The sequence below is a fragment of the Apodemus sylvaticus genome, chromosome 14 (genome assembly GCF_947179515.1).
Source record: "Apodemus sylvaticus chromosome 14, mApoSyl1.1, whole genome shotgun sequence".
In the NCBI taxonomy this organism is placed as follows: Eukaryota; Metazoa; Chordata; class Mammalia; order Rodentia; family Muridae; genus Apodemus; species Apodemus sylvaticus.
This window is the reverse complement of record NC_067485.1, coordinates 59,838,379-59,864,184: the sequence shown is the minus strand read 5'-3', so window position 1 is coordinate 59,864,184 and position 25,806 is coordinate 59,838,379.

Sequence of the window (25,806 nt, the reverse complement as noted above, 5' to 3'; positions counted from 1 at the left end):
GGCAGTACCTTCATTACGTTACTCCATAGGGTATGCAATGGGGTTTTAACAACTGACCCTTCCCCCAAGGGACACAAATGTGTTTGACTCTACCTGGGAGGACATGTGAACTGTACCATCTGTCTGGCACCACCACATGGCACAGACTGATAAGGGACCTATTTCTAGGAGTAGAAAGGGTACCACATCATAAATGTATCAGGATGACTTAAGATTGAAAGGAGACACTGGCTTATTGAAATCCTATCCAGAGAAGCGGTTCCAAGCACTTGTGGGAAGCACCAGAAGGAAAGGGGCATGGCTCTCGCACTTGGATCCCATAAACAGGGAGATACCTAGCATGGCAACAGCCCCCACTGGCCTGTCGTTATGAGCGCCAAGGAACCAATAGGCAGAAAGTCCCTATCTCAGGAGTTCAGCTTAACTCATTCTGCTGTGGACAGAGCCTATTCGAACTGCCTGCCCTGTTTACCCAGCAGGACCTGCTGCCCATTCACCGCTTCATTCCCTTTTGCAACTCAACTCCCACCCTGTAGTATAAACCCAGAGTCAGCAGCTGAATTTCTCCAACAAGACCTCCATCTCAGCTTCGTTTCTTAACCTATCAGTACAGTTTCTGTCAGTTTCCTGTGTATTAGGTGCTTTTCCATTTCTGAGCTAAAAACGCCCATGTCCAAGGCAACTTATAGAAAACAAGAGTTTATTTAGATTTATGACTACAGAGGGTGAAAGTCCACACTGGCAGAGAAAAAGCATGGCGGCAGGAGCTGAGGCTGATGGTTAAAGCACAAATCCAAAGCAGAGGGAGTGACCTAGAAACTGTGACAGCCCTTAAACCCTCACAGCCCACCTTATCGGCATACTTTGTCCAGCAAGGCCACACCTCCCAAGCCTTCCCAAATGGGGACCAGGTATTCAAATACCCTAGACTGTGGGAGATAGCTCATTCAAAACACCATTCCCTGATTCCTAGGAATCTTTCAAACTTGAACTTGCTGCAGCATCCTAACCCTTTACAGCCATTCTATAACCTACATATATAACCATATATAACAATTACTGTATGAACGTACTATGTAACTTGAGGGTTAATATTAGTGATTAGTTTAGGAACAAACTAAACTGTACTCTCCTTAGCCAAAGCTATCAACAAGAGCAGGGCTATTTGGCAAATTGATGTCATTGAGAGTGTTATACCTGGGACCTATTGGAATGGCTCAGAGGACAGAGGCACTTGTCAGCAACACTGATGACATGAGTCCAGACCCCTAAATCCATGCTGTGGAAGGAGAGAGCTGACTCCTACTGCCCTCTGCTTCAGTGAGTGTGCTACCAAAATATCTATGATGAAAATTTCCATTTACATCTACAAGTAAAAGAGGGGGAGGGGGAAACAAAGCAAAAAGATTCAAACACATGTACAAAGTATCTGAAGACATCATCATGCACTCTTCCTTGGGGACAAGAAATGAGGCATTACCACCAAGTGTGTTCTTTTGTGATTGGGTTCCCTCACTCTAGCTTCATCCATTTGCCTAAAAATTTCCTGAATTCATTGAGGTTAATAGCCGAGTAGTACTCCATTGTGTAAATGTACCATATTTTCTGTATCCATTCAACATTGTACTGGATGGAAACTAACAAAAAGATGTAAAAAAAAAAAAAACAGTGCTGGAGAGACGACTGGTGGTTAAGAGCCCAGTGATAGATTGCAGGCTCCTCTTCTGTTGAGGTTCTTTGACTTAAGCCAGCAAAAGTCTACTTATCAGATGGATATGGTAGCACACGCCTTTAATCATAGCATGAGGGAGGCCGAGGCAGGTGGATTTCTATTAGTTTGAGGCCATCGTGATTTAGATAGTGAGTTCTAGGCCAGCCAAAGACCTTGTTGCAAATAAATAAATTAATAAATAAATTAATTAATTAATTAATTTTTAAAAATGTCTAGTTGTCGCTTGGTCTTCTGTGGGCGCTTGAGTCTCTCATGCATTTTGAGTGATAAATTGCACTTCCAAGGTTTTAAAAAACTGGGTCCCTGAAAATGGGCCCTGAATAACTGAGGTAGAAACTAGGAATGTCTGACAGTTGCTTTCTGCTCCTCCCGGTGCACATTTCCTCTAGCCTGTGGCCCATCTCACTCTTAGCCACTAGATGGCTCTCTGCTCTAAAACTCTTGCACTGTTTCCTTTTCCACCAAGGAAAATGTCTGCTCTGTTCTCTTGCTCCTCAAAGGTGTTTAGAACACAGTGTTAATAAGTGAACAGAGCAATGTTTAAAGCAAAAAGGACATCTGTTACAAGTACAATTTTCTAAGGCATGAGTCAGAGCAAGAGTCCCAACCATGAATAAAAAAAGTAAAAGCTGCCATCTTTGCACCTGTTTCACTATAGCCCCCTCTGGCATTCCTTGCTAGATGTTTGATTCTGATATCTTCCACTGCATGTCCTCAGGTGGCAGTTTTGGATAATGGATGAAGTCAATGAGGAGAGGGCATTGGGAAGGCCACTTTGTGTGTGTTTGTATTGGGGGTACTAATGAGTGATAGTGAATAGGTAGAGGGTAGCAGGTAGTGGCTAGTGGGTATTAGGTATTGGGTATTGGGCATTGAGTAGTGGGTAGTGGGTAGTGGGTAGTGGGTAGTGGGTAACAGGTAGTGGGTAGCATGTAGTGGATATGGATAGTGAGACCTCATCCATCCCTCTTTCTTTTTCACTTCCAAGTTGTCATTAGGGGAGTGGTTTGGTTTACCATTTGATTTCCCACTATATTTTAATATGCTCCTCTCCGTAGACACCAAAGCAATAGCACTAATCATTCCTGGATAATATCTTGAAACTTTTGTATTGGATATTTGCTTTATTTACATTTCAAACGGTATCCCCTTTCCTCGTTACCCCTCTGAAAACCTCCTATCCCATCCCCCTTCCCCTGCTTACCAACCCCACTCTTAATTTCCTGACCTGAAATTCCCCTACACTGGGCCATAGGTCCTTCATAGGAACAATGGACTCTCCTCTCATTGATGTCTGAAAAGGCCATCCTCTGCTACATATGTAGCTGGAGACATGTGTACTCTTTGGTGGGTGATTTAGTCCCTGGGAGCTCTGGGAATACTATATTGGTACATATTATTGTTCCTCCTGTGGGGCTGCAAACCTCTTCAGCTCCTTGGGTCCTTTCTCTAGCTGCTCCATTGGGGACCCTATGCTCAGTTTATTGGCTAGCTATGAGCCATGGGTATTTTGATCCACCTTCTAAGAAGCATCAAAGTATCCACACTTTGGTCTTCCTTCTTCTTGAGCTTCACGTGGTCTGTGAGTTGTATCCTGGGTATCTGAGCTTTTGGGCTAATATCCACTTATCAGTGAACACAAGCCTCATGTGTTCTTTTGTGATTGGGTTACCTCACTCAGGATGGTATTTTCTAGCTTCATCCTTTTGCCTAAGAATTTCATGAATTCATTGTTTTTAATAGCTGAGCTCCATTGTGTAAATGTACCATATTTTCTGTATCCATTCCTCTGTTGAGCGACGTCCGGGCTCTTTCCTGCTTCTGGCTATTATAAATAAGGCTGATATGAACATAGTGGAGCATGTGTCCTTATTACATGTTGGAGCATTTTCTGGGTATATGCCCAGGAGTGGTATAACTGGGTCCTCAGGTAGTACTATGTCCAATTATCTGAGGAACAGCCAAACTGATTTCCAGAGTGGTTTTACCAGCTTGCAATCCTACCAGCAAAGGAGGAGTGTTCCTCTTTCTACGCATCCTCTCCAGCATCTGTTGTCCCCTGAGTTATTGATCTTAGCCATTCTGACTGGTGTGAGGTGGAATCTCAGAGTTGTTTTGATTTGCATTTCCATGAAGATTAGGTATGTTGAACATTTCTTTAGGTGTTTCTCACCATCCCGGATTCCTCAGTTGAAAATTCTTTGTTTAGCTCTCTACCCCATTTTTAAAAGGATTATTTATGTCTCTGGAGTCTAACTTCTTGAATTCTTTGTATATATTGGATATTAGCCCTCTGTTGGATGTAGGATTGGTAAAGATCTTTTCCCAATCTGTAGGTTGTGATTTTGTCCTATTGACAGTGTCCTTCACTTTATAGAAGCTTTGCAATTTTATGAGATCCATTTGTCAATTATCTTAGTGCATAAGCTATTGGTGTTATGTTCAGGAAATTCTCCCCTGTGCCCATGTGCTCCAGGTTCTTCCCCACTTTCTCTACTATTACATTCAGTGTATCTGGTTTTATGTGGAAGTCCTTGATCCACTTGGACTTGAGCTTTGTACATGGAGATAAGAATGGATCAATTTGCTTCTTACTACATGTTGACTGCCAGTTGAGCCAGCACCATTTGTTGAAAATTCTGTCTTTTTTCCACTGAATGGTTTTAGCTCCTTTGTCAAAGATTAAGTGACCATAGGTGTGTGGGTTCATTTGTGGATCTTCAATTCTATTCCACTGATCCACTTGCCTGTCATTGTACCAATACCATGCAGTTTTTAGCACTATTGCTCTGTAGTATAGCTTGAGGTCAGAGACAGTTATTCCCCTCAGAGGTTCTTTTGTTGTTGAGAATAGTTTTTGTTCTCCTGTGCTTTTTGTTATTCCAGATAAATTTGGAAATTGCTCTTTCTAACTCTGAAGAATTGAGTTGGAATTTTGGTGGGGATTGCATTGAATCTATAGATTGCTTTAGGCAAGATGGGCATTTTTACTATATTAACCCTGCCAATTCAAGAGCATGGGAGATCTTTCCATCTTCTGAGATCTTCAATTTCTTAGACTTGAAGTTCTTGTCATAAAGATCTGTCACTTGCTTGGTTAAAGTCACACCAAGGTATGTAATATTATTTGTAACTATTGTGAAGGGTGTCGTTTCCCTAATTTCTATTTCAGCCTGTTTATCCTTTGAGTATTGGAAGGTTACTGATTTGTTTGAGTTAATTTTATATCCAGTCACTTTGATGAAGTTGTTTATCAGCTGTAGGAGTTCTCTGGTGAAGACTGTGGGGTCATTTAAGTATACTATCATATCATCTGCAAATAGTGATACTTTGACTTCTTCCTTTGCAATTTGTATCCCTTTGACCTCCTTTTGATGTCTAATTAACTACTCTAGTTAGAACTTCAAGTACTATATTGAATAGATAAGGGAAGAGAGAGGACAGCCTTGTCTAGTTCCTGATTTTAGTGAGATTATTTCAAATTTCTCCATTTAGTTTGATGTTGGCTACTGGTTTTCTGTATATTGCTTTTACTATGTTTAGGTATGGGCCTTGGATTCCTGACCTTTCTAAGATTTTTATCATGGCGAAGTGTTGGATTTTTCAAATGCTTTCTAGCATCAAATTAAATGATCATGTGATTTTTTTCTTTGAGTTTGTTTATATAATGGATTACATTGGTGGATTTCTGTATATTGAACCATCCCTACATCCCTGGGATGAAGCCTACTTGATCATGGTGGATGATCATTTTGATGTGTTCTTGGATTCAGTTGCCAAGAATTTTACTGAGTATTTTGACATCGATATTCTTTTTCTTTCTTTCTTTCTTTCTTTCTTTCTTTCTTTCTTTCTTTCTTTCTTTCTTTCTTTCTTTCTTTCTTTCTTCTTTCTTTCATTCTTTTTTATAATGTAACTATAGATTCTTTTCTCTTTCTCTCTTTTAATGTATTTATTTTATACTCCAGATTTTATTCCCCTCCTGCTCCACCCCCTGACTGTTCCACATCCCATACCTCCTTCCCAACCCCTGTCTCCATAAGGATGTCCCCATCCCAACCCCCACCCCCACCTCACCTTACCTCTATACTCCCTGGGGCCTCCAGTCTCTTGAGGGTTAAGTGCATCTTTCCTGACTAAATCCAGACCCTGCAGTCCTCTGCTTTATAAGTGTTGGGGGCCTCATATCAGATTGATCATTCTCATATACTTTGTTATAATAATGCAAAACTGGTTAATCCCTCTCTCCTCTCCTTCTCTTCTTTCCTCCCTTCCATTCTTCTCACTTTCTTCTTTTCTTCCCTTCTCTTTATACAATATCCCCTGAGAGTGAGTTATATAAAAACTACTATGGCTCCGGTTTTTTTTTTTTTTAATTTCTTCTGTTTATTGCCATTACTTCCTTGTCTCTTTGAGACAGTGCTACAGATGGAGCCCTCACTATTGAGCCACACCTCTGGTGTCTCTGTTTCCTTATCTGTAGAAAGAAAATTTTACCTCATTTTTTAAATATTCGATGAGCATGACATTTAGAGCCATATCCAAAACATAGTGTGTGGCCAGTAAACATTAGTAGCAATGTTAATGGTTTCTGTTACCATGAAGAGGAGCAAATGTAACACTAAAGAGATGTTTGGTTTATGGTTGTTCTTTATCTAGAAGCTTCCTCTTAAGATCTGTTTGGACTGGGAAATAGATTTCCATGGTTAGACAGACCTGCATCCAGATTTCTGTCTGCATAGATATTTTCCAAAACCCACTGCAAGTTTCCTTGTGACAAACCAGGGGATAAAGATAGTGTGGGTATTTACAAACTTCTTGGAAACTGGTATAGGAATTCAGGATGGTCACACACATACACACACACACACACACACAGAGAGAGAGAGAGAGAGAGAGAGAGAGAGAGAGAGAGAGAGAGAGAGAGAGAGAGAGAGGCTTTGAGCTCACCAACATAAGACAAAGGCTTTCTAAATACAACCTCTGCTATAAAGAAATGGGTAGTTTAGAGTTCTGCTTCATCTTCTGTCCCTGTTTTGTTTGATTCAGAGGGACCTGGTCCCTGCTTCCATGTGCTTCTAAATTGACTGAAAATTTGCAGAGTTTTACCTTAGGATAGAAACATCCCCACCTCCCTCAACTCCCCAGAAGAGAGAGTGACTGCAAAGGAGTCACCATGACCTTGCACCTGAACTGACTTTATTGCTAGTTCTAACATAGAAACAAATGTAAACTTGAAATATATTTCATGTGTAGGGATGTACCTTTCTGTACACTGTGGGAATACAGAAGTTTCTTACTGAGTTATATTTGCTGATAGTATAGGTGGTTTCCTCTAAAATGCTGAAGTGTCAGGTTAGAAAGGGGAACAATCTTGGGTTTCACCCTGTGGGAACTATGTTCACAGGAATCACGAGTACTCTAGGCAACCACAGTAAGTTATCTCTGAAAATTACTTTTGTTGCTTGAGGCTTTCTTGATGGGATTCCAGGAACGACAGATCTAAGTATCTATAAAACATCCTGCTTTCTGAACTTTGGGACTTCATCAATTGCTCACAGGGATAAACAACAGCTCCCATTTCTCAAAGCTAGTGAATGGTGCTCCCTCCTGTGAAGATGAAGTCCTGTGAGGACTACAAGCTTCATTATCATCTTCTTACTTATCTTCCTCTTCCTCCCTCAGAAAACCTCACACAACCCAGGCTGACCTTCCAACTTCAGAGCTTACAGGTGTATGCCATCTGCTCCGGTTAAATGAGCCACCTTAAAACAACTGTTGTTGCCGTATTCTTATAGGTTTATATTTCCATTGTGTGGTTTCTCAATGAACTGTGCTTCCAGACTAAATATAAAGCAGAAGCAAGGGCCAGCACTTACCTCCCTAATTCCTGACTGTAGGGATGTGTCCAGTCATGTCACAACCGTGACATCTCAGCTGGAGCCACAGAAGCGCCATACCTTCTCCATCAAGATACTCTGAACCCTTGAACTTTGAGCCCTGGGGCTGTAACAAACCCATCCCTCCTTGAGCTGCTTTTGTCAGGTATCCTGTCACAATAGGAAGAAGTAACTAATACAACAGCCATCAGTACTAGCCATCTCGAGTTAAGTCTATCTTCTTAGGAATTTGTTTATCATTATCTAGCATGCTGCAACACAATTATTTTTTAGTAATCCTTTACAATCATCTTCAGTTCTATAGCATCAGTCCTGGTGTGTCCTTTCATCCATAATTTCAGTATCATCTTTCTTTCTGCCTTTCTTTCTCTCTTTTTATTTATTTAGTCTAGTGAATCATTTATCAATTCTGTTGATCCTTTAAGATAGCCAAGATTTAGTTTTGTCAAATTTTTAAACTTTCATAAGAAAAAGATAGATATTTGAAAAGATCGATAGTAGACAAAAAGTTGAAAGAGATGTCTCAAAGATTCAGAACTTGTACTGCTCTTGCAGAAGACGTGGGTTTGGTTTCTAGTACCCACATTAGATGGCTTCCAACTGCTAGTAACTCCAGCTAGGGACCCAACACCTTGTTCTAGTTTCTATAGGCATTCACACCCACATACAGAGACAAAACAATACATATGCAATAAATAAACATTTCTAGTCAAGATATATAAAAGGTAGATGATTAAAATTGTTAGCAAACGTTGGCTGCCGTGACATGCTGAGATGGCACAGTGGATTCCTCCAGACAAGTCAAGGTGAGATATTTCCAAAACTGAAATGCACACAAGAGTATGGAACAGTTCCTAGCTCTTTAATATGGCTAATATTATCCCTCTATAAAACCATATAAAGCCATCCTAAGAAAGGTAACTATATACCAATATCCCTAGGAATAGTACACATATCCTCAGACTAAATCTAACCATGTGTGTTAAGGAATAGACATTATCTACCAACATAGAATATTTGTCACAAGTAGAAATGAAGGGCCAGAACATACATATTGCAGTACAAAAAAAAAAGCTAGAAAGTATACTATGTGATAGAAGCAAGAAGACAAAAGATTACTGTACAGTTCTACCTACATAAAATATCTACAAAAATGTGTAAGAGCCTTTGATTCTAGAACTGGAAGTAAATATAGAGATGAGCCTAGAGCAATAAGTAAGGAAGCACCCATCCCCAAAACACAATAGTGAGGATGTCTCACAGGAACACAAGAGTCAACTGAAAGAGCTCTCGGTGCACAGAGTGTGGATAACTAAACAAAACGTGATGAAGTACTAGCCTGTAGTTCACAATGAAAGTGAATGCCCAAAAACCTTTGTTGATATGAATTAGTAGGAGGAGACAGAGTAGTTTCTCATTGCAGATGATCTGTGTAGTTATTAGTTCCCAATAAGGTGATTTCAGTATAATGATCAACTGTAGGGTGAGAAAATAAACACTTCCATAATAGAAATAGGACCCTGAGGTCCTACTGCAGACACTCATCAGGGTTAACATCATCTAAGGCAAGGCTTGTTCACAGCACTCTACCTTCCCAGTCTTCCTGCCTAAAGGCTACGGCCTGTTTATGATGAGAGAAACAAACTCAAGGACAGTTTAAATAGTCATTAACTCCTGAGGTCATTGCCATCAGATTAAGGAGTGCCTGGAGACACTGGAGGAAGACAAAGAAATCAAGAGAGAACAGAGGACTAACTAAATGTGATGCTGGATACTGGGCAGGGTCCGGAGACAAAGGAAAGATGAACAGGCAAGCACAACTGGACTCTGAATCAAGGACGGACCTCAGACAATAACATCATGATGCTGTTTCCTTAACTATGACCAATGTGCCCTAGTAGGATGTTCATAACAAGGGGAGTTAGTGTGGGTCATGTGTGAGCCTCCTACTACCTTCAAAGTACTCCTATAAACCTAAAACAGAGTTTATTTTTCAGAAAGTACATGGAGTAGAAACCATGCCCATTAGCAATCATGCTAGACTGACTGATTTTCCACACGATTGACTTGATAGTAACGTAAAGTGGTGGGGAAAGCCCATTGAGGACTGCCTACGTTGTTGGCATTAGGAAAAAGCAAGCTACAATATGGAGTCAACCAACAACACACCTGAGAGATGAATGCTACCCAGAGATGAACATGAGCATCTATTCTACATGGAAATGGAGAGGAGAAATATCAAGACGGCATCATCTTTAACATTTCACCCTTGAAAAATATTTGTACAACTTCTGAGAAGGAACAACTAGGTGGAAATGATGTCATAGGCAACACCTTCAGAGCCTCTGACACAGTAATTTCCAGTGAGTACCAGCTTTAGTATAGCTTGTAAGTGTAGTTGGTGTGGAAGTTGCTTCCCTCGTGAGGTCAAAGGCAAGAGAAACATTTTCAAAGATAAATTTGAATGAGTCTGTACTGAATTACTCATGTGTTTCCTTTGTGTGTCTGTGTGAATTTCATTAATTTCACAGGCAATTTGACAATGTTTAATTTCTGAGATGAATTCAAACAGTACTTTCTTCCTGGACATTTCTCCTTAAGAACGATGAGATTTTTTTTTCTCTTCTAATCTAAATGCTAATAACCTGGGTCCTGCTGAAATGTGTAATAGCCAATTTAATTTTGTATCTTTATGATAAGTAACTATTCAAAGCTTATCCACCGTTCAAGGCATCCTATTAGGTACACCTGAAGTCTACACTGCTTACCTCGCATCAATAAACTGATGTTCTATGTTAGTTTTCAACCTGGGGCCTTGGAATGGAGTCACCTAAGACCATCTGTGAACACATGTATTTATATTATGGTCCACAACAATGCCAAAATTACAGTTATGACGTAGCAGCAAAAATAATTTTATGGTTGGTGTCTCTACAACAAGAGGTTACAGAGCTGCAGCATTAGAAAGGTTGAGAATCTCTGATTTATTGTCTTACAGAAGAACCTTTAGCAGAAAGCTTTGCAGTTTTCAACTTCTGATCAAGAATTAACTCTTCAGATTGGAAAAAAAAAGTAGCAATCTGAACACATTCTCACTGTGTGGATCAATGTAACACTGAATTATTTGAAGTTGTTTCTATCAACTTATTTCCTCTACTCCAGATATTATTGGGCCTATATTTTGTGAAGATTGGGATTATAATTCTTATAAGGATAATTTAGTCCTAAGAAGCACAATGTGACAACATTAATAATTGTTCTATCGAAATTTTTCCTTTTCTGATAAAGGCCAGTTTATTTCCTTTTTATAATACATTAGGTGGCACTCATGCAACTGAGGAGTGATTACTCATCTGATTTTATTTTACATTTTTTGGTATTGATTCCTTATAAATTTCACATCATGCATCCCAGTCCCGCTCATCTCTGTGTCCTTCCTTATCTGCCCTGTCTTTGCAACCACCCCTTAAGAAAACAACAAACAAACCATTCTAAATCGGAAGCTGTCATATGCCACAGTGTGTGACACAGTATAGCCCTCTGTCCAAACAGTTTCGCGTGCAAATGTTCATTGCAACAAGTCATTGGTCTGCTTGGAGGCCTCTGGCTTCTGCCACACTATCATCTACTGGATCCTCACCAGGACGTCTCTCAGGTATCCTATTGTTGCCCTGTGATGTGGAGATCCTGCAGCTTGGTTCTGCAGGTCTGGTCCCTTCATGCACTGCAGCAGTTCATAGATGGGGTAGGTGTTGCGTGGGCTAACTCAAAGTACTGGAACAGAGGCTGGGTCATAGTTGAACTGACTTGCCTGCCAGCTATCCTGTACCCATGCCATCAGAGCTAGTTGTCTTTGTACAGGTGAGGGGTGGTGCCAGCACTCCTATCTGCAGTAACCAAGATGGAGGAGGATACCTCTCATGCCCATACCATCAGCTCTCTACACTTCCGCAGGCACACCGGAGAGCTGCAACAGGGAAGGGGGCAGAGTCAGCTCCCCCCTCCCCCTCCACCAGGGCCAGCTCTTTCACTTGCTGCATGCAGTGAGCGATGAGGTCATCTCTCTTGTGCCCCCACCAATGGCAAGGGGTGGGATCAGCTCACCCACACTCACTCTATCTTGGCCAACTCTACAGTGCCAGACCTGGTCTTCTCAGTGCTATAGCTGGCAATGGGTGGGCTAGTTCTCCTGCTCTCATATTTCTGGGACCAGCTCTCCCATGCTGCCCAGGAAAGGGGTGGGCCCAGCTCTTCTACCCATCACAGGCAGCTAGGAGCAGGATGAGGGTATCTCTCTCTAGCCCATGCCACCACATGGCTGGTGAATGATGGTACTGACCCCAGCACTCATGCCCTGGGGTTGGCTCAACCCTCACCTCTGCCACCAGGGCCAGCTCTACTGTGCTGCCCAGGTGACGTGTAGGTTCCACACTCTCAAGTGCTGCAGCAAGTGAGGAGCAGGGGTGGAACCAGCCTTCTTGCTCTCCATGCCAGCTCGTCCATGCTGCCAAAGAGCATGCATCCTCTGTTCAGCCCTTTGACATCTACATGACCCCAGGCAGAAGCCCAACCCAGGGCTATCTGCATGGCCTTTGGTGGCTCACAGTCATTAACACATATGTCTGCTGCTGCAGGGCCACAGACCCCGTTATAATGCTTGAGGATGAAATGGGCCAGAACTTCATCCTTGGCCTCAGGTGGCAGTGCAGGCTACTCACATCAGGCTGTCCCTTATCACCTTCCCATCTCCAGCGCCACCTCTCTTTATAAAGCACAACGTGTTCAGTGCTCTTTCTCTCCTGTCTCTCCAACACAAACTTGCTCATCAGAGTGGTACCCACACACGTGGCATCAGCAGTGACATGTTCTTTTGAAAAGTGGGATGGTTAAATGTTTTTTTCAAACCAAAGGTTCCAAAGGAAATAAAAACCCTGGCCAAGGTTAAATACAGCATAGAAAAAGCAAGCAAACAAACAAACCTATAATTCAATATGGAGTTGTCCAGTCTCATGGTTGAACCTCCACGATGACCAGCCAGAGAGATAAGCAGCTAGGCCAGTGATGAGAAGCAAACAGAGAGGGCGTGTGCGGCAGCTGTGGTCTCCACTCTGCTGGGCTTGCTATTCTTCTAAGTCAGCTGTGGGTCTCCACTCTGCAGGCTCTGCTCTTCCTCCTGGGCTAGGATGCAGCCCGGGGAGTTTACCGGCAACTCACATAGTAGTCAATTTTCTCAGAGCAAGAAGGCATAGGCTCACTGACAGTTGCATTTGTTGCTGCATCTGTTAATGGACAGTATAATTCACCATTTCCCAAGGAGCACAAACACAAGCCCCTTCGTGAATCCAGCTCTCCCTCTCTTCATAGCACAATGCCGCCCAGCTTCTCTTTCTCTTCCACCTTTCCATCTCCTGTTACCTCACTTCTTTCTCTCTCATGCCCCCTCTGCCACTGACTCTCCAGGTTCCCAATGGACCAGCAAGAGGCAGGCACTACTCTCTACCTAAATTTCAGTTGAACTGTCTGAACGCACAAGTGCTTCTTGGGCTTCTGTGAAAAATGTATTATCCTCAATTTGATGACTTCCTACTAATATTAAAGCAAATATAATTTATTTTTAACTCAGGACTTTATTTACAGACTAAAAGTTTAAAACAAGTTTTCAAAATCAAAGCGATGTTAGGAAATTATAATTGAATTTTAGTATAAAATTGCTAATTTTTGACTCTGCTGAAGATCATGGTGGAATTTAATGTGTCCTTCTGATGAATAGTTGGATGACAGAGTCAACAACTAAATTATTTTGAGGAATCTACCAGAGTTGGTCACACATTTTAGCAAATCCTTATATTGTGTGTATATATATGTGTGTGTGTGTGTGTGTAATTTGGATACTTTTGAACCTCAGAGATGTTTCTAGAAAACATATTGTTACAGGCACTGGGGAATTACACGGAAGAAGTTCAAGTGGTTGCTTCTGACTCATTGAGATTAATGACAGAGGTGTACAGAATGCAGTTTGTTTTTGAACACTGCAGATTTAAAAACTGAGTGATTTACATCAGATTAAAGGTGTGAGGGTAATGCTGCAAGCTTAATTCCAAAGCTAAGCTGGGCTCTTTGTTCATAGACACTTGTGGATGTGGCCAAGGAGTCAAAGATGACTTGTGAAGTTTAAATTATAATGCCTGATGCGATGGTTCATATATCATTGGCCCAGGGAATGACCCTATTAGGAGGTGTGGCCTTGTTGGAGTAGGCGTGTCACTGTAGGTGTGGGCTTAAGACCCTCACCCTAGTTGCCTTGAAGTCAGTCTACCACTAGCAGCCTTCAGATAAAGATATAGGACTCTCAGCTCCTCCTGTACCATATCTGCCTGGATGCTGCCATGTTTCTGCCTTGATGACAATGGACTGAACCTCTGAGCCTGTAAGCCAGCCCCAATTAAATGTTGTCTTTTATAAAATTTGCATTGGTTATAGTGTCTGTTCATAGCAGTAAAAGACACCTGAGTTCAGCGTTGGGATTAAGCATGGGCCAGCCCAACTTTCCATTAAGTAACTGTCCCTGACTTCTCTCCATCCTTTCAGACAGCAGCCATCCAGTGAAGCTGGAGAATGAACTAGAAACATGACGATTCAGCACCTACTGTTGGAAAGTGGTGCCACATTGAGGTTGGCAGGGATAAAGGCCTCCTTAGTCCAATTTTGCTTGCTGTAACTGAATTCCAGGCTCTGAGCAACTGCAAACAAACAAGGGTTTATTTAGCTCACAATTCTGAAGGCTTGAAAGTACATCTGCTTTGCCTGTACAGAGAAGCTTCTTGTTCTACTGCTGAGTGGTAAAACATAGCAGGTGAGCTGGAGAGAGCTCAGATTTGTTACACAACTATTCCTGGGATAACACATTATGCCAGTAACCCATGAATAGGAACCACCTGTGATGGTTTGCATATGCTTGGCCCAGAGAATGGCATGATTAGAATGTGGAGTCTTGTTAGAGTAGGTGTGTCACTGTGGGTGTGGTCTTTAAGACCCCCATCCTAGCTGTCTGGAAGTCAGCCTTCTCCCAGCAGCCTTCAGATGAAGATGTAGAGCTCTCAGCAACTCCTGCACCATGCTTGTTTGGACACTGCCAGGCTCCCACCTTGATGATGATGGACTGAATGTTGTTCTTATAAGAATTGCCTTGGTCACAGTGTCTGTTCACAGCAGTAAAACACTAACTAAAACACCACCACTAAGGGTATGCCTGAAAAGACCATCACCACAGGAGCTTGGAGAGGGAAACACCTGGACCCTAACAGGCAACATCTGGTATAGAAACAAGCAGATCCAAACACAGGGTGCCCACTTGTCCTCTATGGAGCTGTGGAAATGACTAAAAATTCACAGGCAACAAGAGCAAGAATGAAACTAAAACAGGTAGACATGGTAACATGAAATGTGTCTCCAAAACTTCTTCCCTTCTTGTTTTGCTCTGAGAAACTGATATTTCAGATTTAGAAGCACAGTGGGGGGAAATATTCTCTGTCTCTATCTTTCTCTGTGTCTCTCTCTGTCTCTGTGTCTCTCTGTGCCTCTCTCTGTGCCTCTTTCTGTGTCTCTCTCTGTCTGTGTCTCAATCTCTCTCTCTCTCTCTCTCTCTCTCTCTCTCTCTCTCTCTCTCTCTCTCTCTCTCTCTCTGGTGCTGCTGAAGCTAGTTTTGAAGAACTGAAGAGCAAATTGGTTCAGCATGGCTCTGAGTGCCCAGAGACTCAGGTATGCAGAGAGATTGAGTGATGCGTTAAGGAGGGATCCTTGAATCCTGGGTACCAGTGAAAGAAAAGGACCAAGAAGGAACACCAGTAAGATAGAGACAGCATTGGACAGGGTTCAGAGAAAAGAGCTTGGAAAACTATGTCTAAAGCACCAAATGTCCACATTTATGCTTGTCACACACTCAGTCATGAGGATCTCCCCATCTCTCTGTACCACTTTCCCCCTCTTTCCCAATCTCCCCCTTCCTGTTTTCATTTCCAGTTTTGTTAAGGATGAAATAAACAGCTGCGTTCCCATCTAGAGCCACAGAATAAATGGATGAGTGGTAGAAATATGTTTGAGTTTCAAAGAAGAAATGTGAATGTGACCCCCAAGCCCATGTTTCATGACGTGAGTGGGTAGGACTGAAGGCACAGTTCTCTCTCAAGAAAATAAGCACAAATCATTGTGTCCCCACATCTGTGCTTATTTCTTCTTAGTCACTAATGGTGTCAAAGCAGGTCGGCTGTTCTGCACAATAGCCACTTCTGAGCTGGCATTCTGTGGCTGGAGATGAGCGGATGACTCATGTAGCTCAGTCACTCACTAAACCTGTATGTGGGGAGGAAGGAACGGAGAAGGAGGAGGAGATGGTAGCATCTGGAACAAGATGTACTTTTCATTTTTCAAAGGCAAATGCTAAGGAAGGATTAGCAGACCAGGGAGGAGGGTGCTTCTTTCTCAGCCCACGAATTGAGTGTGCCCATGCCTAGAACAGTTCATAAGTGGTCACCAGACCAGGAGGGGCTTTAGAGGACTTGACACTTGGCTCTTTTTTGTTTGTTTGTTTGTTTGTTTGTTTGTTTGTTTTTCCTTCCTCAAGCTGAGCTAAGGCTTAACTTAAAACTTGCTTATTTAAAAGTATGACATTCAGTTAATTGAATAATGTAAAAATTAATATCAATGAAAAGAATAATCGACAAAGCAGATCGTTCATTTCTTAAATTAAGACGAGATAAATACCACAGAATAATGAAGTCCTTAGATTAGGGGAACCTAGTGTTTGTTTCTTAAAACAAGATGGTTAGTTGCAAACTGTGGTCTTATTAATTATGTTAATAAATAATGCTGGTTGCTAAGGATAGTTGTTCATGCCTACAATCCTAACACACAGGAGTCTGGGGCAGGAAGACTATCATGAGTTTGAACACATCCTGGACTAAGTGAGTTTGAGATAAAAACTGACCTTAAACCAATGATTCTCAATCTTCCCAGTACCCCAACCCTTTAATAAAGTTCCTCATGTTGTGGTGAACCCCCCCCCAACCATAAAATTATTTTGTCCCTACTTCATGACTGTAATTTTGCTACTGTTGTGAATCATAATGTAAATATCTGATATGCAACCCCAGAGAAGTCACTACCCCCAGGTTGATAACTACTGCCTTAAACAAACAAATGATGATGATGACAAACATTACTGCTGACTAGAATACTTCTAAGCCTCTATAGTTGCCTGAAGCTTATCATAACCCAGGGACAGCTCAGCAAGCTCATGGGTGTGTGGTCAATAGATAAAGATTAACTTCAAAGTTACCTAAATGAAATTTAAATAAAAGTGATTATCATGAACTGGATGTTCCTTAAATATCTAAATTAAGGCAGCTTGTATTGATAGCATGTGAGAAAATATAGCCACATCAATTACCAGTCTACTCACCAATAAAGATCTACTAAGGTCCTGTGTTTATCAATCAGCTGCTGCTGTAATCAGTTATCAGAAGGTTAACTATTTTATGTATATATGGCATCCATCATAAGGAATTTTATACTATTTTGTTGTGTAATATAAATTAGACTGTGATGCTATAGAGGCTGAGAAGGACTAAAATATCCACTCAGTGATCCAGAGATCTGGAAGCACTGATGGTGAGGATGAAGTATACACCAGGCCTGTCTCCCAATCTGAAGAAGATTGATGTCGCAATCTGAACACAGTAAGATGGGGAGGGAAAATAACTGTCTCTTGCTTCATTCTATTTAGACGCAGGCACACGGCAGAGAGCCATTCCAGTCTACTGATTCAATCCACCCTCACAGGCACAGTCATGTCTTGGCGCTCAGATGTATGCCATGCTAATGTGTACTATACATTTAAAGGAAGACTGTAGCTTACATGGTTCTAGGTTATAAAAGGTGTCTTGGCAGAGATGTAAATTTTGAAACCATTGAAGCAGTAATGAGACTACATTCTTTACGGCAATGCATAGATGGAGAAGTCATCTGAGCCCTGGGGGTGCTCTAGAAGGAAAAATAGAATCCAGAAAGCAAGATAAAAATGGAAAATAAACAATCCCTCAAGTAGTCAGAAATGAGCTGCAGAAGGCAAATGAAGAAAAGGACTGAAGGAGAGGGAGATTTCCTAGCCAAATGTCCTGAGATGCCTATGGGTGATCACTGGAATCCTTGAAATCTTGGCAGGAGAAACTTCTTGGAAGGCTATGTTGATTTGAATAGAGATGACCTCCCCCATAGGCTCAAAGGGAGTGTGGCACTAGTAGCAGGTATAGCCTTGTTGGAAAAAGTGTGTAATTGGGAATGGGCTTTGAAGTTTCAGCCCCTCAAGCCACGCCCAGTGCCTTTTATGCTTTCTGTCTGTAGATTACTGGTCTGTTTGTAGAACTCTCAGCTACATCTCCAGCACCATGTCTGCCTGTGTGCCATTATGCCTCACAACATGATGGTAAGAGACTAAACACCCCTGAAAACACAAGCCAGCCCCATAGTTTCCTCCAGAAGAGCTGCCATTGTCATGTTGTTTCTTCACAGCAATAGAAACCCAAACTAAGACAAAGGCCGAGTTGGAAGTAATTGTCATGTGTTCAAGGCAGCATGTGAAATGAATGAACATGTTAGGTAGCTTGGTGTGACTGTAACAAAATGCCTGAGACAAGTAACTTGTAAAGACAAAATATCTACTTGGCTTATAGCTTGTGACATGCAAAAGTATGGCGCTTATATTGGCTGAATTATAGCAAGGGTAGCTGTAGAGATAATGTCTTGCACAATGTATGGAAGCATCACTTGCCAGTAAAAAGCTGATGGCCTATTAGCAAAAGGCAGGAAGTAGAATGTGGGAGGTCTGGTAGAAAGATTGGAACTCTGAGAGATAGCCAAAGGCAGGGGATTCACCCTGGACTCTGAGGAAGTCAGATTCGTGAAACTGAGGAGAGAAAACTAGCCACTATTTGGTAAACATAGAATAGCTTAAACTTCTTGGTATAAGTTACGAGCTAGTCAAGGAACAAGCCAAAGCTTGTGGCCTAGGCATTTATTCATAAATAAATAAGCCTCTAAGTCATTATTTAAGAACTGGGGAGCAGATAGAAAAGTTGGAGGCTACAGGTAGCAGATATGGGCACTTCATGAACAGCCTGCATTCAACAATGAATGTTCAACCATGAATAGCTGGAGACATCCAAGACAACCTCCAGATCATAGAGATGAGGAAGAGTTAAGAACGGGCAGAGAATATCCTTTCCCAATTTGATGGTTGCCGTTTTGTCCTTTTAACAGTGTCCTTTGCCTTACAGAAACTTTGTAATTTTATGAGGTCCCATTTGTCAATTCTTGATCTTAAAGCATAAGCTATTGGTGATCTGTTCAGGAACTTTTCCCCTGTGCCCATGTCCTCAAGGGTCTTCCCCAGTTTCTTTTCTATTAGTTTCAGTGTGTCTGGTTTTACATGGAGGTCCTTGATCCACTTGGAGTGAAGTTAAGTACATGGAGATAAGAATGGATCAATTTGCATTCTTCTGCATGCTGACCTCCAATTGATCCAGCACCATTTGTTGAAAAGGCTATCTTTTTTCCACTGGATGTTTTTGGCTCCTTTGTCGGAAGATCAAGTGACCATAGGTGTGTGGATTCATTTCTGGATCTTCAATTCTATTCCATTGGTCCACTTGTCTGTCACTGTGCCAATACCATGCAGTTTTTAACACTATTGCTCTGTAGTATTGCTTGAAGTCAGGGTTACTGATTTCCCCAGAATTTCTTTTGTTGTTGAGAATAGTGTTAGCTATCCTGGGTTTCTTGTTATTCCAGATGAATTTGAGAATTGCTTTTTCTAACTCTGAAGAACTGAGTTGGGATTTTGATGGGGATTGCATTGAATCTGTAGATCGCTTTTGGCAAGATGGCCATTCTAACTATATTAATCCTGTCAATCCACGAGCATGGCAGATTTTTCCATTTTCTGAGGTCTTCTTCGATTTCCTTCTTCAGAGACCTGAAGTTCTTGTCATATAGATCTTTCACTTGTTTGGTTAGAGTCACACCAAGATAAGGGCTAATATCCAATATATACAAAGAACTCAAGAAGTTAGACCCCAGGGAACCAAATAACCCTATTAAAAATGGGGTACAGATCTAAACAAAGAATTGTCACCTGAAGAAATTCAGATGGCCAAGAGGCACCTTAAGAAGTGCCTCATTAGTCATCATTAGTCATTAGGGAAATGCAGATCAAAACAACCCTGAGATTTCACCTTACACCAGTCAGAATGGCTAAGGTCAAAAATTCAGGAGACAGCAGGTGTTGGCAAGGATGTGGAGAAAGAGGAACACTCCTCCACTGCTGGTGGGGCTGTAAGATAGTACAACCACTGTGGAAATCAGTCTGGAGGTTCCTCAGAAAACTGGACATGAGACTTCCAGAGGACCCTGCTATACCTCTCCTGGTCATATACCCAAAGGATTCCCCGGCATGCAATAAAGACACATGCTCATTATGTTCATAGCAGCCTTATTTATAATAGCCAGAAGCTGGGAAGAACCCAGATGCCCCTCAAAGGAGGAATGGATACAGAAAATGTGGTATATTTACACAATGGAATATTACTCAGCAATTAGAAACAATGAATTCACAAAATTTTTAGGCAAATGGTTTGATCTGGAAAATATCATCCTAAGTGAGGTAACCCAATCACAAAAGAATACACATGGAATACAATCTCTGATAAGTGGATATTAATTAGCCCAGAAGCCCTGAATACCCAAGGCACAAATTGCATAACAAATGACTCCCATGAAGAAGTATGGAGAGGGACCTGATCCTGGAAAGGATTGATCTAGCATTGGAAGGGAATATAAGGACAGAGAAAAAGGAGGGAGGGGATTGGAGAAGGGATGGAGAGAAGAAGTTTTATGGGACATATGGGGAGAGGGGATCCGGGAAAGGGGAAATCATTTGGAATGTAAACAAAGAATATAGAAAATAAAAATATTAAATAAAAAAAAGAACGGGCAGAGAAAAAAATGTTTTCAGGAATATGTTCTGTAAAAGGAACAAATCTGATGGAACACTAGTGTAGGTGAGAGAGGAGGAGGAGGAGGAGGAAGAGGAGGAGGAGGAGGAGGAGGAAGGCCTTCTATTCATTTCTTAGAAGGAGAATCACCACTGAAGAAGAGAGAGGAGATTCAGCACACAGTATAACGACTGACCTAAGAGGACTCTCTTCATGCTGAAGGGGCGTGGGTTGAGCTCATACGCAGCATCTGGGGAATGTGCATGGTCAAGTGAGAGGAGCTCACCACCCAGCCCCTTACGCAGAGGGGCTGTAATAACGGTCACGTCACGGAATCCCATCTGAGTAATAAGGGAAGTGAGCACTGGAGGGCGATGCAGACCATGTAACAACAGGAACAGACGGGGCATCCTCTCCGACTGGACCCCCCCAAACTGCACAGGGAATTTTAAATGCAAAAGGAATATTAACATTGCATCTTCCTTGAGGATAAGGGCAGAGAAAGAAAATTGGCTTTCTCCTTCCTTTTCTCCACTGCATCGATTTCTCTTTCTTCCATACTTCCTTTTTGAAAATTTACATGTAGTAACACCTGCTCTGTGAATAGACCACCTTTGTAGAAAAGCATGGACCAGGAAACATGAAGCTTTCTGGCAAATGCCTACAACCTCAGCCAGACTACAGACTTCTAGAGGGGACAGTCAATTGGTGGTAATGTTTTAAAATAAAAGTTATTTTAAACAGGGGAAAATTAATTGTGAAAAATTCAGGCAAACCACACTGGAGGCTTGCAGCAAAAGGAGAGAGCCAATCAGACAAACTGCACCCCATGAAGTCGAGAGCAGATGACCAAACTGCTTAAATTCATTTCCATCTCCACACGCAAGCACAGCCTGAGTCACAGCTCAGCCCAGAGCTGGGTGCTTACGAAGGCAAATTATCTGTCTTGGGTCAGCAGGGTACCATTGCACATAGAGCCACAGCAGTTTTAAAAGTGCTAAAATTCTACAGCATTGCAGTGTGCTTCCTAAACCAGAAGGAATTTGCCATGATATAAACAGGACCCAGTAGAGCCCTGTTAAATCTGCGCCATCTTCAGAAACATTAGGGCAAAGTGGTGCATGCTGCTCATCTGGCTTTTCTCAGCTCTGACATGCTTTTACACATGAAAGGGACAGCGTAGAGATGCTCATACATCTAGCTACACACCTGGTCAGGAAGGGCCTTAGGAATCACTCTTGTCATCTTTTATACTCATCCTGTGTGTTTAACTCAGCCACTTTTCCCAGAGTGAAGGAAGCAGAGCAGAGTCACTTATGGAAGGGAAATAATATACTGTATACTGGTATTTGGAAATACGCAGTGCATGATCCGTAATTCTGTGACATTCCCCAGTAGCCTGTGTGTGTGTCATAAACACACTCTTCCTCTAGGAAAATGCATGTTCTTTACCCTGCTTGGATCTCTCTCTCTCTCTCTCTCTCTCTCTCTCTGTGTGTGTGTGTGTGTGTGTGTGTGAGAGAGAGAGAGAGAGACAGAGAGACAGAGAGACAGAGAGACAGAGAGAGCCAGAGAGAGACAGAGAGAGCCAGAGAGACAGAGAAACAGAGACAGAGAGTCAGAGACAGAGAGACAGAGAGAGCACTGTACCTCATAATTCTGTGTAGTAGTTATATTCTGAGATTTTAACAAATTAACTATAGCACATGTGCCAAGGAAGCAGATCTCCACCTCTTACTCTGGACCACCAAGTCCAATCTCCCATACTCATCCCCAGTTCAGAAGCAGACCTTCATTTGTGTTTGTTCTGAGTCTCTGTCGCCATTCTAGGGAACTAACTACATCCTGGTGGAATGTCTCGTTTTACTCTCCTGTGGAGCTGTTTAGTTCCCCCGAGACCATCCTCATTTCTAAGTGCCAGCCCCCAGTACCAGAAACACATTTCACCAGGAAAACACAGTGTCCCCAGAAGAATTTGCTATCAGACAACACACAGCCACCACACTCTCCTAAGAATAAGAGGGCAACAGAGCATAACGGGGAAAAAAAAACATCCACCTAACAAAGATCAAGTATCAGCACCTTGAATTACAATCTTCCAAATCCCAGATACTTACAATCCAGAGTGAAAACACATTCATTACATTTATTATCACCTAGGACAATAAATCTCCTTTGGAGCCTGGGAACCCCAACACAGCAGATGATATATAGATATACAATTATATGTATAATAGATAGATAGATAGATAGATAGATAGATATACAGATATACTGATATACAGATATATAGATATATAGATATAGATAGGTAGATACATATAGCATAGCATAAAACAAGAAAAAGGCCTAGAATATATATATATATATATATATATATATATATATATATATATAATCTATTTACAAATCCAGCCCTACAAAAAGCACTACAAAGAAAACTTCAAAGTGAACATGTTAAACACACCCAAGAAAACACAAGGAATGCATCCTCAGAGACTAGCAAGAACAAAATTCCACAACTCTGCCACAAAAAAGGCACAGACTAACAGAGTGGATGGGAAATGAGGATGCATCCTTCTGCTGAATCCAAGAAACAGACTTTGACACCAAGCATAGATGTCACCTCAGGGTAAAAGGATGGAAAATTTTCATTTCAAGCAAATGGACCTAAGAAGCAAGCTGGTGTCGCCATTTCAGACCTCATCTTACATAAGAGGAATCTGTTTAAAATGCTGTACAACTCAAGTGTTTATAAACAGCTGAACTAGGATTCAGACCCCAGCTCAGAAATCTGACTCTTTAAATTTAAACTTCAGTGTAGTTGGACAAAGCATCCAAATGTGTTACTTCAGAAGTTCCTGCTTCCCTGGACTTCTGATCCACCCTGTAGTCAAACCTTTCTGAGGCTCCTGACCTTGAAATATCCGGTCTTCAAGACCCTTGGAGCTCAGAGGCTTGGGAAACCTGGGGCCACCTTATCTTGTTCTGTCATCCCCCTGCCTCAGCACTATGTGACCTGGAAGCAGGGCCAGTAAGAGCAAAGGCTTTGGGATACAGAGCTGTGTGCAGAGCATGAGAGATCATTTCCATCACTGCTGTGTGACCCTGTTCTCAACTACAAACCTCAGTTTCTTTCAGAGGAAAAACAGGAAAAAGGAACTCTTTTTTTTTGTCCCCCTCTTACAATGTGACTGAATGGGACAAAAAAATGTGCAGGAGTCAGCACTGTACCGAGAAAATACAAGTTAGATAACTTCACCTTGACTTCAATAGTGTATGGAAAACTCTGCTGACACCTATTAAGTATCCTTTTCTCAATCTTTTTTTTTTTTTCCCTGACTTGACAACAGAAAGCCTGGTGCTTTAATTGCCTCATACTCTAAATTCTTTACACATCACACAGATTCTGCAAGGGCATCTATTGGACTCATTTTATCTCACAGCCTATTCTCTGTAAATATCAGTTCAAGGAGAGCAGAGGATTTTGGTAACTCCCTTGTTTCTGATGATCAGTGGTTCTTTGTCTTGTTTTCTTTCTGTGCTACATAGAATTGACCACTTGAGGGCAGCATTGAGTCAGTTTGCTCTAAGCTACTGTCAACAAGCAAACAATCTTAAGTCTGAAATCTGATGGGGCTGATAAATAGGAAATGAATAATTCTCCACATTCAGTCGCTAGCTCAAAAATGACAGTGGGCTTTGCTACAGAAATTTATTTAAAAGCAGCACACCCTTGTGTGGCCTTTGTGGGGCCTTCTGACGGTAAATGACTTGTTTTGATAATCTAGAGAGGCAAAATATAAACCATTTAACCATTTACTCACATAGCAAAGCAGAGCCAATGCACAGGCCACACTGGAAAGCAAGATTAGCTTGGCATTTGTTCATGATCCGAGCACATGATCACATCTGCTCTGGTGACCAAACATCCCTTCAATCCTTGGGGTTCAACACACCTGAAGGAAAATGTTTCGTAAGTCAGATTTCCTCAATACCAGATTAAGAGCAGTGCTTTACTTAGTCAAGCAGTTTCCTAAAATGTCCAGTGCACTGTACAGATGCTGCAGTCTCCCAAGACTCCAGCAATGGCTGCAAATCTAGGCTAAGATGGTCTACTGAGCGCAAAGCTATATGCCTCTGCAGGAGCCTGACAGTCAATCCAGAGTCCTAATGCTCTGTAAAACGAAGTGAATCCAGATGTTCCAAAAGCTGGTAAGGAACCAGAAAGAGCTCTGGGAAGGAGATTGTTCTTCAGAAGCTTAGCCTTGTCTCTTCTTCTCACCAGGATCTTAAAAGTAGAGTAAGTTTTAATTCCAGTTGGCTTCCACTGAAACCCTGGTGGAAAAGTGTAATGAGGGATAGGAGTTTCTCTGTAATTCTAAATCCTGTTTACCTAGTCTCTGGTTTATTATACGAGTGTTTACGACTCATTCCATCATTTGGTAGACATCCTCTGAATATCTAGCATACGTCCAGCACAGAGGGGACAAAGATGAAAGACAGACTGACGATGTGTATTAAAGAGTTCCACAGTCTAGGGAAAAGAAAACGCACACCTGAAAATAACTATAGGCAGGCTGATTTCGTTCAGGCTTTGATACCATTATCCTTCTACAGATTATTATTATATAATAATAACTAAATTATGTTTGGTGGGGGGTAATCACAGAGAACAGAGGTCTAATTTTCTGGGTGAGAAAGGTGTATTCCAGAGTGTAAGGGTTGTGGTCACCTAGTCGGCGTAAAATCCACAAAAGGAATTGGTTCATTTCATTCCAGAGTGGAGGACTGTTGCAGAGGCACATTGCAGCCTACATTTTCCTGCGAATTCTAAGTGCCCAATGGAAACCTTTAGTAGACAATTATTCATTGACCTTATTTTAAGATTTCCCCTGGCTTCCTTTGTGTGGACATGTCTCACCTCTGCACCACGGTTGTGTCTGAGCCAGCCTATGGGTGCGTAGTCTCTGAGATTCTTAGAGGGCCAGAGTGGGCCCCGACTTTTCAGTAGCACCCAGTTTCCTAAGTCTTGGTGCTGGAAGTTGGGTTTGGACAGATTAGTAAACATTTGCATTAGTGAATGAGAAGTCAACCTTGTGTAATTTTACTTCCCTACTATGCCCAA